General features: G+C 37.1%; 1 long non-coding RNA gene across 3 annotated transcripts in view; it reads right to left on the bottom strand.

Annotated features, from left to right (window-relative positions):
- The window catches only part of LOC129057869 (uncharacterized), a 61,240-nt gene that overhangs the window by 46,676 nt on the left and 441 nt on the right, over positions 1-14,123 (bottom strand). Inside the window, exons 2-6 of one of the 3 annotated variants that reach the window (XR_010135905.1) lie at positions 11,665-11,766; positions 9,917-10,077; positions 9,120-9,216; positions 3,658-3,752; positions 1,521-1,584 (exon numbers count right to left, since the gene is read on the bottom strand). This is a non-coding gene — a long non-coding RNA (uncharacterized LOC129057869). Of the gene's footprint in view, positions 1-1,520; positions 1,585-3,657; positions 3,909-9,119; positions 9,217-9,916; positions 10,078-11,664; positions 11,767-14,123 lie in introns of all 3 variants that reach the window. The other 2 variants (XR_008522649.2, XR_010135906.1) reach the window with 2 other exon arrangements.

The raw sequence follows: 14,123 nt of genomic DNA, 5'->3' as shown, positions 1-14,123 counted from the left end.
ATTGGGCCATTATATTACTGGATATGCAATGGTTCACTAAATCATAGCTATTTCTCAAATAGCTTGGCTCAATAGGATGAGGAATCCTCTAAAAAATACCAATTATTGTATACCTTTAAATTGGATTTGATAAGGAGGAAACTACCTTTGAATTATGTTCACTTGGATTTAGAAATCTTCAAACAAATGTATTTATTCATCTATGAACATTTAAGTGGAATAATTTAAGAGATGTAAAGTGCTCCATTATCTTCAGGATGTTGGTTTCTTCATCTGGAGAATCAACTATTTGAACCAATTAGAAGAAAATAAACAGCTGCAAATGATATCAATACTAAACAAAACAAACAAACAATAACTGCTATAGAAAGTTTAAAGAGAGATTTGTGTGGACAAGAATAAAAAATTATAAATCACTAAATAATATACATAGATTATTTCATATACAACCTCTGAATTTTGTCAATCTTAAATAATGAGATAGTTAATTTTAACAAAGTTAACTACTAGGAAATTTTCTTCCTTTTTTTTTTTTTTTTTGAGACGGAGTTCTGTCGCCCAGGCTGGAGTGCAGTGGCACCATCTTGGCTCACTGCACCCTCTGCATCCTGGGTTCAAGTGATTCTCCTGCCTCAGCCTCCTGAGTAGCTGGGACTACAGGCACCCACCACCACACCCGGCTAACTTTTGTATTTTTAGTAGAGGCATGGTTTCACCATTTTGGCCAGGATGGTCTCAATCTTATGCCTGCTGGGATTACAGACATAAGCCCCTGTACCCGGCCATTACTAGGAAACTTTCTATGTGCTAGGCACTATGCTATATGGTAAGAAAAAAAATTAGAGATGACAGTTTGCTCTGGCAGATATGAGTTCAACTGAGGTAACTGCCATACAAACAAATATTGCTAAACTTAGAACAAAGTTAAAATAATAAAGTCATGACTCAAACATGAGGTGTTCAAATGGAGGGATTAATTGAGATTTGTTTGAGGTGATTAGGGGACAGGAATGTATGCTAATGGATGAATTTTCTAGGATTATATTGTGTAAGGGACAGGGTATAACAGGATTTATTTCACCTTTGAAAAACAGAGTAACATTTGTTTCCTGTTGTCATTATAACAAATTACCACACATTTAGTGGCTTAAGGCAATACACATCGATTGTCTCCCATCATGGAGAACAAAGGTCTGTTGGCAGGCGTCCATTTTGTTCTGAGGGCCCTAGAGGACAATCCATTTGTTTCCTTGCCTTTTCCACCTGGATGCTTTGACTCATGGTTCCCTTCCTCCATCTTCAAAGCCACCAAATGCTTGACTTTTTCCTCCCCTCTCAGTTTTCTCTTACTACAGCTAGAAGAGTTTCTTTATTTTTAGGGATTGAAGAGATTAAATTGACCCCTCCTGGATAATTCATGATAATCTCCTCATGTCAAAGTCTTCACTTTAATCACATATGACAAATCCCTTTTGCCAGGTAGGGTAACATATTCACAGGGAGAACATTATTCTGCTTACCGGAGATAATTTAATGTGTGTAAAATTTGTGTTTTCTTTCTTTTCTTAATTAGCCAATTTTTTCCTGTTGACCAAATGGGAAAAGCTTTTTGTTAGATACCAATAATAATAAATCTCTACTTTAAAGTAACATAGAGAGGAAGAGATAGAAATAAATATATATGCAGATACGCCTATGTGTACAAAGGTGGCATGTGTGTAATTCATATGTATATAATCTTTATGTTGTCTCCTGTCTCCAACATTTTCTTTTCTTTTTTGAGACTTAATTTCACTCTTGTCGCCCAGGCTGGAGTGCAATGGTGCAATCTTGGCTCATTGCAACCTCCCCATCCCCGGTTCAAGCAATTGCCCTGTCTCAGCCTCCCTAGTAGCTGGGATTACAGGTGCCCGCCACCATGCCTGGCTAATTTTTTGTACTTTTAGTAGAGATGGGGTTTCACCATGTTGGCCAGGCTGGTCTCCAACTCTTGACTTGAGGTGATCCACCTGTCTTGGATGCCCAAAGTGCTGGGATTACAGGTGTGAGCCACCGTGCCCACCCTAACATTTTCTAAATTGTCTAATATTGAGTTGTCTGCAGAAGAGATATTTGGTAAATACCTACTGATGAATAAAGTTTCATCTCTTTTTGCTATATATATTTTTTTAAATTTTTGAAACTTTAGAAAGTGACCACCATGGGTGCTCAAACTGTAAGGAATATGTTGAGATTGTCCTATTTTATCAATAAAATCATAGACAAAGCATAAAACAAACAATTTCTTGCACTATATTCATCACTCTCTCTAATCTTGAGCACCGATGAAAAATACAGGCACCAGTCTCCTGAGCCTAATTCATCATATAGTTTAACCCAAATAAGGAAATTCTTCCCACTGTGCCCTGCCCTGTGGTGCCGACAACTGCGTACTGATGGTGTTGCCTTATATCTCAACTAGTTTCTGCACATGTGGGTAATTCACATGAGTCATGTTTGTAAAGACATTGACAACTAGACAGGTTTTGCATTATAGCCTCACAAGCAAGAGAAAGGGAGGTAGCTCTGCTTGAGTTATGGTGTTGTGCCAGGAAACAAAAACCGGCAGACCCTGTGGCTATAGTCATCAGCTCAAATAAATACTTATCGAATAGGGATATAGTAGGCAGTAGTATTTGTTAACTAATATATAAGGAACATACACAGACACACATATACACTGCATGCACTCCAGGTCTGTATCATATGAAATGGTTGTCACTAGCCATATATGATAATTTGAACCTAAATTAAAATTCGTAAAATTAAATAAAAGTAATTCAGTTTCTTAGTCACTGCAGCCACATTTTAGTGCTCATGAATTGTGTGTGGCCAGTACCTATTGTATTGGAAAGTTCAGATACAAAATATTTCCATCATGGTGGAAGCTTTTTTGTACAGAAGTGGTCCATATAAAAACATATACATGGTCGGGCACGGTGGCTCACACCTGTAATCCCAGCACTTTGAGAAGCTGAGGTAGGCAGATCACCTGAGGTCAGGAGTTCAAGACCAGACTGACCAACATGGTGAACCCCATCTCTACAAAAATACAAAATTTAGATGAGCATGATGGCAGGTGCCTGTAATCCTAGCTACTCAGGAGGCTGAGGCAGAAGAATCCCTTGAACCTGGGTGGCAGAGGTTTCAGCGAGCTGAGATTGTACCACCACACTCCAGCCTGGGCAACAGAGCAAGACTCCGTCTCAAAAAACAAAACAAAAAAACACCACCAACAGAATATATACATAATATAGTCTAAATTTGAATTTTTCTCTATAATACAGCATACTGTCTATGTACTTCTAGTCAAGTACACTTCTCAGATGCAGGAACAGACCATGAAAATTTATCTTTTTTAGATTTCCCATACATTAATTAAGATAATGTTTGACCTGATTTATACATTTTACAATATTTGCATTTAACTACTAGAGGATTTTTTCTGATAACATGTTTATTTCAAAATTTTATTTATGTGTATTTGAAGAACAAATAAAGATATCATACTCATCATGGTTCTCCAGAGAAAAAGAACCAACAAAAACACATAAACATACACACACACACACACACACACACACACACAGAGATATTTATTATAAGGAATTGGCTTACATGATTATGGAGGCTGAGAAGTCCCACAATCTGTACAATCTGTAGTGTGCAAGCTTTCTAGAAACCCAGGAAAATTGTTCATGTAGTTCAAAAGCCTGAAAGTCAGACAGTTGATGATATAGATTCCAGTCCATGTTTGAAGGTCTGAGAACCCTTCAGAAACACTGAGGGCAGGAGATTGATGCCCTAGTTGAAGCAGTTAGGCAGACAGCAAATTCATTCTTCCGTCACTTTTTTTGTTCTATTCAGGCCTTCAAGGAATTGAATTATGCTGAATCACATGGGAGCAGCAATCTGCTTTACTGAATCCACCAGTTCACATGCTAATCTCTCTTGGAAACCCTCATACACACCCAGAAATAATGTTTTAGCAAATACCTGGGCATCCTGTGATTCAGTCAAGTGGACACATACAATTCGCTATCACGTTTCCTGTCTGAATGGGAGGCCAGAGACACATATAGCTTCCCTATTCTTTCTTTGCTAGCATCAACCGCATTAACCCACTGGTTAATAAATATATAACTATGCAAATATATTGTTTAATCAATCAATATCATAGTTTTCAATAACTGCATTTTTTAAAATTATTACCTCTGTTTATATCTGTAGATTTGAAGTTTTACGGTTTTTAATGCATGCTTTAATTCATGTCTGAGAACACGTGTAACAATTTAAACCTCCACTAGTATTGCATGAATATGCCCATATTTATGCCTACTGGATTTCATGTTTTGCCTAATCAATCTGATTTAAATGATGCTGTAATTTTAATCTGTATTATGAATGTAATGTTAATCTGTATTATTGATTTTATTTCCTTGAGCAGCACTTTAAAATATGATAAAAAATCTTCATGTTGTACAATCCAGAAAAGAAACAGGGATGAAAGGAGAAATTTTCAGGCAGAAAGAAGCCAATCAATCTTGAACTTCAGGGATTCAACTGAAGAATGTTTCTTGCTAGAACTAGGAGTTGATCAGATAAATGTCAGGTACACATGGATGTGTTATGGTCATCCTGGAAGAGCAAGAAGGGGCCCCACCCAAAGTTCATTCAGCCTGATGACACCACACACACCAAGAGGCTATGAGAAAGGTTTTACTTACAGAATTGAGGCCTTAAGGAGAGGAGGGCAGGTCTCTCAAGCAGTTCTGAAATATCTTGGGAGAGCAAGAAAGGCCTGGGTGTTCATTGCATTTAGTGTATGGGACAGTCCACTGGTGCAGTCAGGAGCTTGTATGGTTTTAACCACCCACTGGCACCAAAGAAGGAAACACCAGCCTTTTTCATCAGCTTGTCCATTGTGGGGCACAAGCGGAAAAGAAGAGGGTGAGACTTTAAAGCTGCCAGCAATTAGATATCAAAAAGTGAGGTCACATTCCTCCTTAAGTATGTCTCTGTGTGTTTTAACCTTCCTCAACTACTATCTTATATGTGTGTATAATTCTGTTCTGTGTATCTACAAGTAACTCAATTTTATGGAATTGCTTTGTTTGCTTTCAGCCTTTGTTTTCTATAGCTTCAACAACAAGTCCTTGATTTGCTGTCTCCTTTCCTTTGTTCACAAGCATCTCTGTTGCCTTTGAGAACTAATTTTATTTTTATCTTTGCATAATCTGGGAATCTAAAAAATTTTGTTATGTTGAAAGTTTTTCCCAAAAAACTTAATCAATAAAAGAAGTGTTTTGCCTTCAAAAAATAAGTCAATCACTTTCATGTAACTTGTGTTAAGACAGTTCCCAGATCCAGTTTCTAACTCCTAGTCCTTTAAATAGCAACCTTGTGAAGAAGAGGATGACAATGTCGACTGCAGGCAATCTCAGGTCTCCCATCTTGGGAGTGGGCATTCTAAGATAGTTTTCAAGATTCCCAGTCCATAAAGTATGTGCCCTGTATTATTCCTGGGTTTGTGAATATAATTAAAGAGTCATGTCCATGATGAAGTTATGTTATACTACATAGTTGATGTCAAAAAAGGGAGAATTTAGATTGATGTGACCTAACCAGATGAGCCCTTAGACAGCACTGAGGTCTTCCTAAAGGAGATGCTCCATTGCTGGCTTTGAAGATGGAAAGGCTACCTTCACTGAGCCTACAAGTGTCTAAGGAAGCTATGGACAGCTCACTGGATCCTCTTTAGTTCTTTCCTGCAGCTCAATCTCCTTTGACTTTTGACTCCAGTGACTAAGAATAGTGTTTATTGAGGGACCCTACTTTGTGCTATGCACTGTTCTTCAAATAGTCACAGTTGGAGACTGAGCTGTTGGCGTTAAGATTTCTATCATGGTCAAAAATGTTCTCAAACTTCTCTTACGCCAGTCAAATAAAACCCATGAGCACAGCATCCTCTTTATTTTAGGTAAAACCTCATTGATGACCCTAAATCATATGACTCAGCTGGTGATGTACAATATCTCTCAAGCTTGCCCACTGAGACAGGGTTCGGATGGAGAAATTCGCCAGCGGAAGAAATCTGTCTGATCCTATGAAAGCTAAGATATCCAGAATAGCTTCAAGCATCTGGATATTTTTAAAGCTGGCCACACTCCTTAATTCAGTGGTTTTCAAATATGTGCTTCCTTGGATTAGTGAAAAATATTGATTTCATGTTTCAAGATTGGTTAAAAAGGTATGTGGTTTTATTAGCAAAGTTCTCTAAAGTGCTGAAAAAGCAAGAGAAACTACTACCAAAAAACATAAACTTGAATGATAGCTAAAATTTTATTGTTTTAACCCATTTAACACATCTCTGATTATCTAAAGAATGTATGTACAACTGTACTTCTTTGTTATTTTATGATTGTCCTGGATTTTCTGTCTAGGCTAACTTGATATCTGTGCCATCCTGCCCAAGCCAAACTCTCCTCTTGGCATGAAGTTCAGGATTTCTTAGGCCATCAGAGAAAAAGAATTAAACCAACATATACTAAGCAACTACTGGCCATCAAGTACTGTGTCTTCGTGCCTTTTTGCCTTTTGCATAGAAGGCCACATGTCGGTTCCAGTTAGGATTTTTTGAGGTAGGCACGAATTTTACCATTTTGGAGGGGAACAAACTGAGGATAAAAGAGGTAAATCACTTGCTCTAAAGTCACTATTCACTGCAATTATCCATGTTTCTTCATTACAAAATATTAATTTTAAGAAGCTATGATAAGTTAACTGATGTTGCTCTGACTTCAATACATGTAAGTAGTCTCAGTTTCCTACAAGAGGAAAAAAATTACCTGGATGGCCAGGCATGGTGGCTCATGCCTGTAATCCCAGCACTTTAGGAGGCCGAGGTGGGCAGATCATGAGGTCAGGAGATCCAGACCATCCTGGCTAACACGGTGAAACCCGTCTCTACTAAAAAAAATTCAAAAATTTAGCTGGGCATGTTGGCATGCGCCTGTAGTCCCAGCTACTCAGGAGGCTGAAGCAGGAGAATCACTTGAACCCGGGAGGTGGAGGTTGCAGTGAGCCCAGATGGCACCACTACATTTCAGCCTGGGTGACAGAGCGAGACTCCATCTCAGAAAAAAAAAAATTACCTGGATAATTCTAACTGTCTCTTCATAACAATTGTGCCCCTGAATTGGGGTTGCCACACAAAAGCCCACAAAAATAAAAACACCCTTATGATCATTCCAAACCATTCTCCTCCTAAATGAATTAAAATCTAAGAAGCACTGAAAGAGCATAGGAAGCCGATACTGAGTTTATGTCCAGCACCTTTGAGAATAGAAAGAGGAGGAAGAAAATGAGATTGGTACCATTGGTCTCTCCAATTCAGGCAACATGGCTGAGGCACATAGAATTACTGACAAGATGCAACGCGAGACTCAAATCTCAGTCAAGCTGTTCGTGGAAGCAAGGTGAAGACAGAGTCTTTCTTGAATGTGGTAGAAATAGAGCCAGACTCAAGCAATATCTACCTTAGTTAAGCACTGTTGATTTGTTAAATATGACTAAATGATCCCATGTAACAGCTTAAAACAACACAGAGAAATACAACGCTTTTTTTTTCTTTCCTAAATTATTTTTGGAAATCACCAGGCCTCTTTTAAGAATATGTTAAGCCAATCTTGTATTAATTACCAATTTTTTAAGAAACTGCAATTATTAGAAAAATGGAACTTTGCATTTTTCAAAGGTGTCTTCTGATCTTTAGAAATCTTTGTTCTTCAGTTAACTAATTGTATACAAATGAAAAATCAATAAGCATATTTAAATGTAAATTTTACATCATTTTTCCCCTCACTTTTAAAGTAGTTCTAGTTCTTTCATTGGTTTTGCACCATGATATCAAAAATGTGATTTATTTATGTTTTCACTTTTTCAGTATACCTAAGATGTGAAAACAATTTGTGCCATCAGTAAAACGTCATTTTAACAAATGACCCTAGAAAGCCTCACTACTTCCAACCACCTTCCTCTCCCTCTTCAGAGGAACCAGAGCACTGAGGTTGACACTCTGAAGAAGCTGGGGCACTTTGTGTCCTAACTAGAGTTGCTGTGAGCCCAATTCTTATCACACTGTCGCCACTTCACCACCAAACCAGAGGCTTCCACCCATGACTCCCCTGAGCTTGTCTAGTTTCTATGTCAGTTAAGCAGTTATAAATAAGGTCAGCTATTTGATACTAATGTGGTGGACACAAAGGAACATGAGGAAAAAAGGGGATGAGGGCAAATCCCTGCTGAACATGTGGTCTGTGCCCCATACTGCGCAAGGCATTTTGCATATTCCATGTCATTAAATACTCATAACCCTGAAAACTACCTATCACTGTAGTCATTTCGAAGTGACAAAGATTAGTATCACATTTGAAAAAAAAGTAAAAAATCAAACATGTAAAAAGATTTAAGTCTAGATGGTGATATGATTTACCCTGTTATGTTTATTTGGTTTGTTTGTTTGTTTCATCTTCCTCTCACTGCCTTGCTTTCCTCCAAACATACACACATAAACAAAACCAGAAGGTTTTCTTGGCCTTTCGTTATATATAAATTCAACAAATAGTATTCATGGGGTGTGATGGAAGGGCTTTGCCAAGGGCTCCTATAAAACAATACTTCCCCACTGTGTTTGTCAGCTTTTGAAATTTTCATCATTTGAATTCTTAGAGTATTATAGGTTTCACCTGTCTCGCTACCCACATGTTAATTTAATCCTTGTGAACATTTGTCTTGCTTCAACTGTGGCTATGCCTGGTTCTAATGATAATCCTGCATTAGATAAATAAAAGTTATTATATGTGAACCACTTGAACCAAATACATAATTTTTATTCTGATACCAAGCCCATGCTGGTAAGTTGGATCACATGACATAGAATATCCAGGAACCTGTCTCACCTGTGATCTCCACAGGTGCTACAAGCCAACTGTGAGCGGCTCAGAGTCCTTCACCCATGCGTTCCTTCTCGCTCCTGCCTAACCCTGCAAGACGTCAGCTTCCTCTTTGCAATCACTCACCTGGCTCAGGCCTGATCATTCTGATGGGAGAGTAGAGGTATGAAATCGTGGGAGAAGAGCTGACGTTTATCCCTCTTCAATCCATGATTCCATCCATCTGCAAAAGATGATAAGTAATAACTTCTTTGCAATGCTGTGAAAATTACATAGAAAACACCTCTCTCAGTGCTCTATATGCATTCTTTGAGTTTAGTCGTATCATTTTCAGAGGGGAAATTTCATTTCATCTTAAAAATTGGCTGCCATTATCTTTTAGGATGAATTAGTTAATTTCTGTCTAACCCCTCAGACAATGAGAAACAAATAACAGACACACTATATAAATTTAAGTATTTTAACAGTGCCTTGCACATAGCCAACATTACCCATACATATAATAAACTACCTAAGTATGTACCTATAATCTATCCATTAGCCTATTTTCTATGTATTTATATATCCATTTATCTGTGAAGAGGGACAAAAAAGTAAATCCATTTTATATAAGTTGGTGTAAGTGATCCTTCAAGGATGGGATACAGAGAGATATATAAAGACAAATAAAATAAGCCCTTTAGGGATTTATATGTAAGAATTATACACAAAAAAGGCTTAGAAACATTCAAAAAAATATAAAGTGCAGGCCAAATCTGAGATGCAGTTGGAAAACATTCTGTGTGCTCAGAAGAGGGAGAATTGCAGGCTAAGGAAATCAGGAAAGCCTTTGGAATATGGAACTTAAAAGATGAATAAGGGAGATTACTACTGTTTGCCAGGCACTAAGGATGAATATAGATATTTTGTATGACTTATCTCACCAATTTTCACAGCACCAGAATGTGGATAGTACTTGTCATCATTGTAGAGATGAAAAAACTAAGACCAAGCTCACACAGCTGCTGTGAAGCAGAGCAGGCATCCTGGACTCACAGTCCTTTATTCTTCACAAGATGCTGCCTCTTCAAGGAAGAACAGAGACCTGGTTGGGGAAATGGCAAACTCAAAGATGTATTGGGGAAAGGGGGAGGAAAAGACATTTTATTGAAGTAAAAGGCAGGTATGAGATAGTTTTGGCTTTTATATTTATTTTAAGATAAAGGAAAAAAAGAGAAAATGTAATCATTATAGACTATAGCACAAATTAGCATTTTTGAAGTGTTTTGTACATAAATCAATAGCTAAAAGAGAAGACTGAAATGTTCTCACCACAAGGAAATAATAAGCAATTAAGAAAATGGATATACTAATTATCTAATTTGATCATTTCACAATGTATACATGTATCAAAATATCACCTTGTACCTCACAAATATATGCAATTTTTGTCAATTAAAATAAAATAAAATGTTCAAAATGAAGAAAATAGAATAAGACAAAAGTGATGGAATGTTGCTTTTAAGATTGTTTTATAAAAGACTGATTTCTGTCTGGAACACTTTCTCTGGTCATCTAGTTTGCTAGTTCTTATGATGCTAACTGCTCTACAGAGAGGCCCACTGGCAAGGATCTGAAGGCAGCCTTTGGTTAACGGTGAAAAAAATAAGGTCCTCAGCCCAATGGCTCACAAGAAACATCATCAGGCCACATGAGTAAGCCTGAATAAAGTCATTCTCAAATCAGGCCTTGAGATGAAACCACAGCTCCTGCTGACATCTTGCTCACAGTCTGTTGGACCCTGAAGCAGAGGGTCACAGCTCAGCTACATCAAGATTATAGGTATACAGAAAATGTGAGATAATGAATGCTGTTTCAAACCACTTCATTTTAGCAATCATAGCAATAGAACCCTAGCACATCGTGCTATGGGAGTTTAAACTTTATTGTGTTTTTTTATGGGTACACGTACACAAACACACAGATACATACACCTTAGCAATCTCATTACTTTTTTATGATTTGGACAGTCCAATATACTGTCCAATTTAGGTACATATTTCCAAAATAAGACACGTTCTCAGGTGCTAAAATGAGTTGAATACCCTTAGAAATTAAAATGAAGCCTGGATACAAAATAACTCTCAAATCTCACAAGCATTAGGTGTAAGAGAAGCTTATTAAATTGTAGTTATACTAGAAAAAGAAATCCTGAAAATCAAGAAGATAACACTTTTTTTTTTTACAATACAGAAAACAATCTTCTACAAAATTCAATGCATACTCATAACATATTTTCCTTATTTTTATTTTATTTTATTTTTTGAGATAAGGTCTCACTCTGTTGCCCAGGCTGGAGTGCAGTGGTGCAGTCATGGCTCACTGCAGCCTCAACTACCTGGACTAAAGAGATCCTCCTGCCTCAGCCCCCGAGTAGCTGAAATCACACCTGCCTGCCACTATGCCCAGCTATTTTTTTTTTTTTTTTAATTTGCAGAGGTGAGGTCTTACTATGTTGCCAAGGCTGGTCATGAACCCTGAGGTCAAGCGATACTCCCACCTCAGCCTCCCAAAGTCCTGGAATTATAGGCATGAGCCACTGCATCCAGCCATATCTTTTAATGACAACATTGCAGGGCTAATTCAATTTTTCCTGGAATGATTTAATGGCATTTATTGTTATTGTCCTCACCTACAAGCAGTGGCAGTATCTAGTTTTCCCTCTCAAAATGTTCAGGGGATAATATTCAGTATCTTTAATTAATGAGATTCAAGGGCCATCAACTCAGCATCTCTGTAAAGACATAAAAATAACAAGAGAAACAACAGAAAATAGTCAGGCAACACAAAGGAAAGCTGAAGGTGTCAGTGAAACTTCTCTAATACAATACACTTTAAAGAAATATGTACTTTAACAATCCTATCGGATTTTTTATTGTTAACTGAAATTATAAGTTGAAGTAAGTACTGAGAAATAGAACTTTAACCCAAATAAAGCATGGCTATCTAGCCGGTTGATTCAAGGGGCCCAGTCTACTGATTTATTCACAGAACATGAGGCGGAAGCCATGCAGTGTTCGAGGTGAGAAGTTTCCAACTGTGCAGTAATTGCTAGTAGCAGCACAATAAACAAATGTTCTTACCAAAAGGCAGATAGACTGAAATTGCTAGAGCCAGGACAATAAATGCATAGAGAAATGAATTAAAGAAATGCATTCTAATTGAATGCATTGTACAACTTATCACCACAGACCAAGGCTAATACTATAATTCTCAGAAAGCAGGAGAACATGCAATAATCTGACACGTGCAACTGCCTGAACAGCATAAAATTAAATGCAGTGGAACTATAAAGTAATGAGACTGTTGAGGTGTATATGTGTGTATGTTCAAGTGTATGCTTGTACAAAAATGTAGCAGGAATTAGAACTTTGAGTGCTGTTCCTTTTCCTTTGGAAAAAAAAAAACAGGTATATTGCAGTGATATCATACATGTCTTAGTTTAGTAATTATGAGTAATTTAACTTAAGGACCCCTCAGAGGCAGTTGCTGAGGCATGCCCTAAAATAAAATGTTCACGGGGTCGGGGGAGTGGGGGCAGGTAACCTAACTAATCTTCGCAGATTGTCTAAAATAAGGAAAACATGATGGGGTCAGATAATCTGGAAAGTGAGTACTCCACATATAGAAGACACCTCCACTCAGCCCAGGCTAAGTGATGCCATGAGGGCCCTCTATTACCAGACTCTCATTTTTCAAGGGAAGTTAGAAATCTTTATTTAATGTAAATTTTCCTGATTTTAAGTTAGTAATTAATCCAAGTATAAAATTATTTTGCAGACTAAAATGGTTAAGGAAAACAAAACACATCTATGGTTTAGATTCAGCCCAAGATGACTGCTGTATAATCAGTCCATGAATTCCAGTGACAACTCAACACTCAACTCAATACAACTCAACACTGCTTGATTGAAAGCAGTGGCTGGTTGATAAGACAGGAGAAAGAGGTAGTGTTTGTAGTGCTACAGAGAATAGCACATGGAAAATAAATGTAGGGGCAGGGCAGAAGGAAATAAGACTAAGGCACATTTTGAAGGCCAGTAATCTAAGATTAGAGTAACAGCAAAATGTATTTTTTTTTTTTTTTTTTTTGTAGAGGAAGATATACACAATGGAAAAAAATCAAGGATAAGGCTAAAGTAATAGAATTAGATGTAACTATTTTATTTATTAGAGTCTTCCAAAGAAAGAGAACCAATAGTGTGTAAGATATGAGGGAGATTTATTTTAGGGAATTGATTCATGCAATTATGAGCCTTCAAATTCTGCAGGATACGGAAGCAGGCTGCAAACCCAGGGAAAAATCAATGTTGCAGTTCAGGTCCAAAGGCCTTCTTTTGGCAGAATGTCTTCTTCCCCTGATGAAATCAGTCTTCATTCTGTTAAGGCCTTCTACTGATGGGATGAGGCCCATCCACATCATAGAGGGTGATCTGCTTTACTCAGTCTATCAATTTAAATGTTAATCTCATCCAGAACATGCTCATGGAAACATTCAGAATAATGTTCTGGCCACTGTGGTCCAGCTGATTTGACACATAAAACCAACCATCACAACCCCAAATACAACAAGATCACTGTGTCAAGCTTCCCAAGAGACTACTGGAATAAATAACCTATTCTTCATTCTGTTGTTTGGATAGAAACCTCTAGTGAAACTAAAGTTTGCTTGTTTGCAAGTGACTGCTTCCAAAAGAAAATAAATACTTCTGTGAAATCAAAAGCAAATTATGATTCTATTGTTTTTGTTTTAGAGAATCTTCAAAATAAATAAAGATCTTCAAAATGATCCTATTGTTTCTGTTCTAGAGAAATATTGCTTATTCACAGAATTGTTAATCAAGTAGACAAGAGAGGAAAATTTTAATACCACTCAAAGCATCATAGGATTAAATCATTAAGCAATTTTGTATTGGGGATTTTAGAATTATGTATGGCTATTCATCTTTTTATTTATCTTTTATACAAGATTTGAGCCTGATTTTTAAAAGACACAATCAATAAAATATATAAATACTAAAAATATATTCTAGAACAAATACATAAATTTAAAACACCAATTTGAACACAACATGATGAAAGTAAAATGTT

Source organism: Pongo abelii, chromosome 11, assembly GCF_028885655.2.
Source record: "Pongo abelii isolate AG06213 chromosome 11, NHGRI_mPonAbe1-v2.0_pri, whole genome shotgun sequence".
NCBI classification, from domain to species: Eukaryota; Metazoa; Chordata; class Mammalia; order Primates; family Hominidae; genus Pongo; species Pongo abelii.
This window is presented reverse-complemented; position numbering and strand designations above follow the sequence as displayed.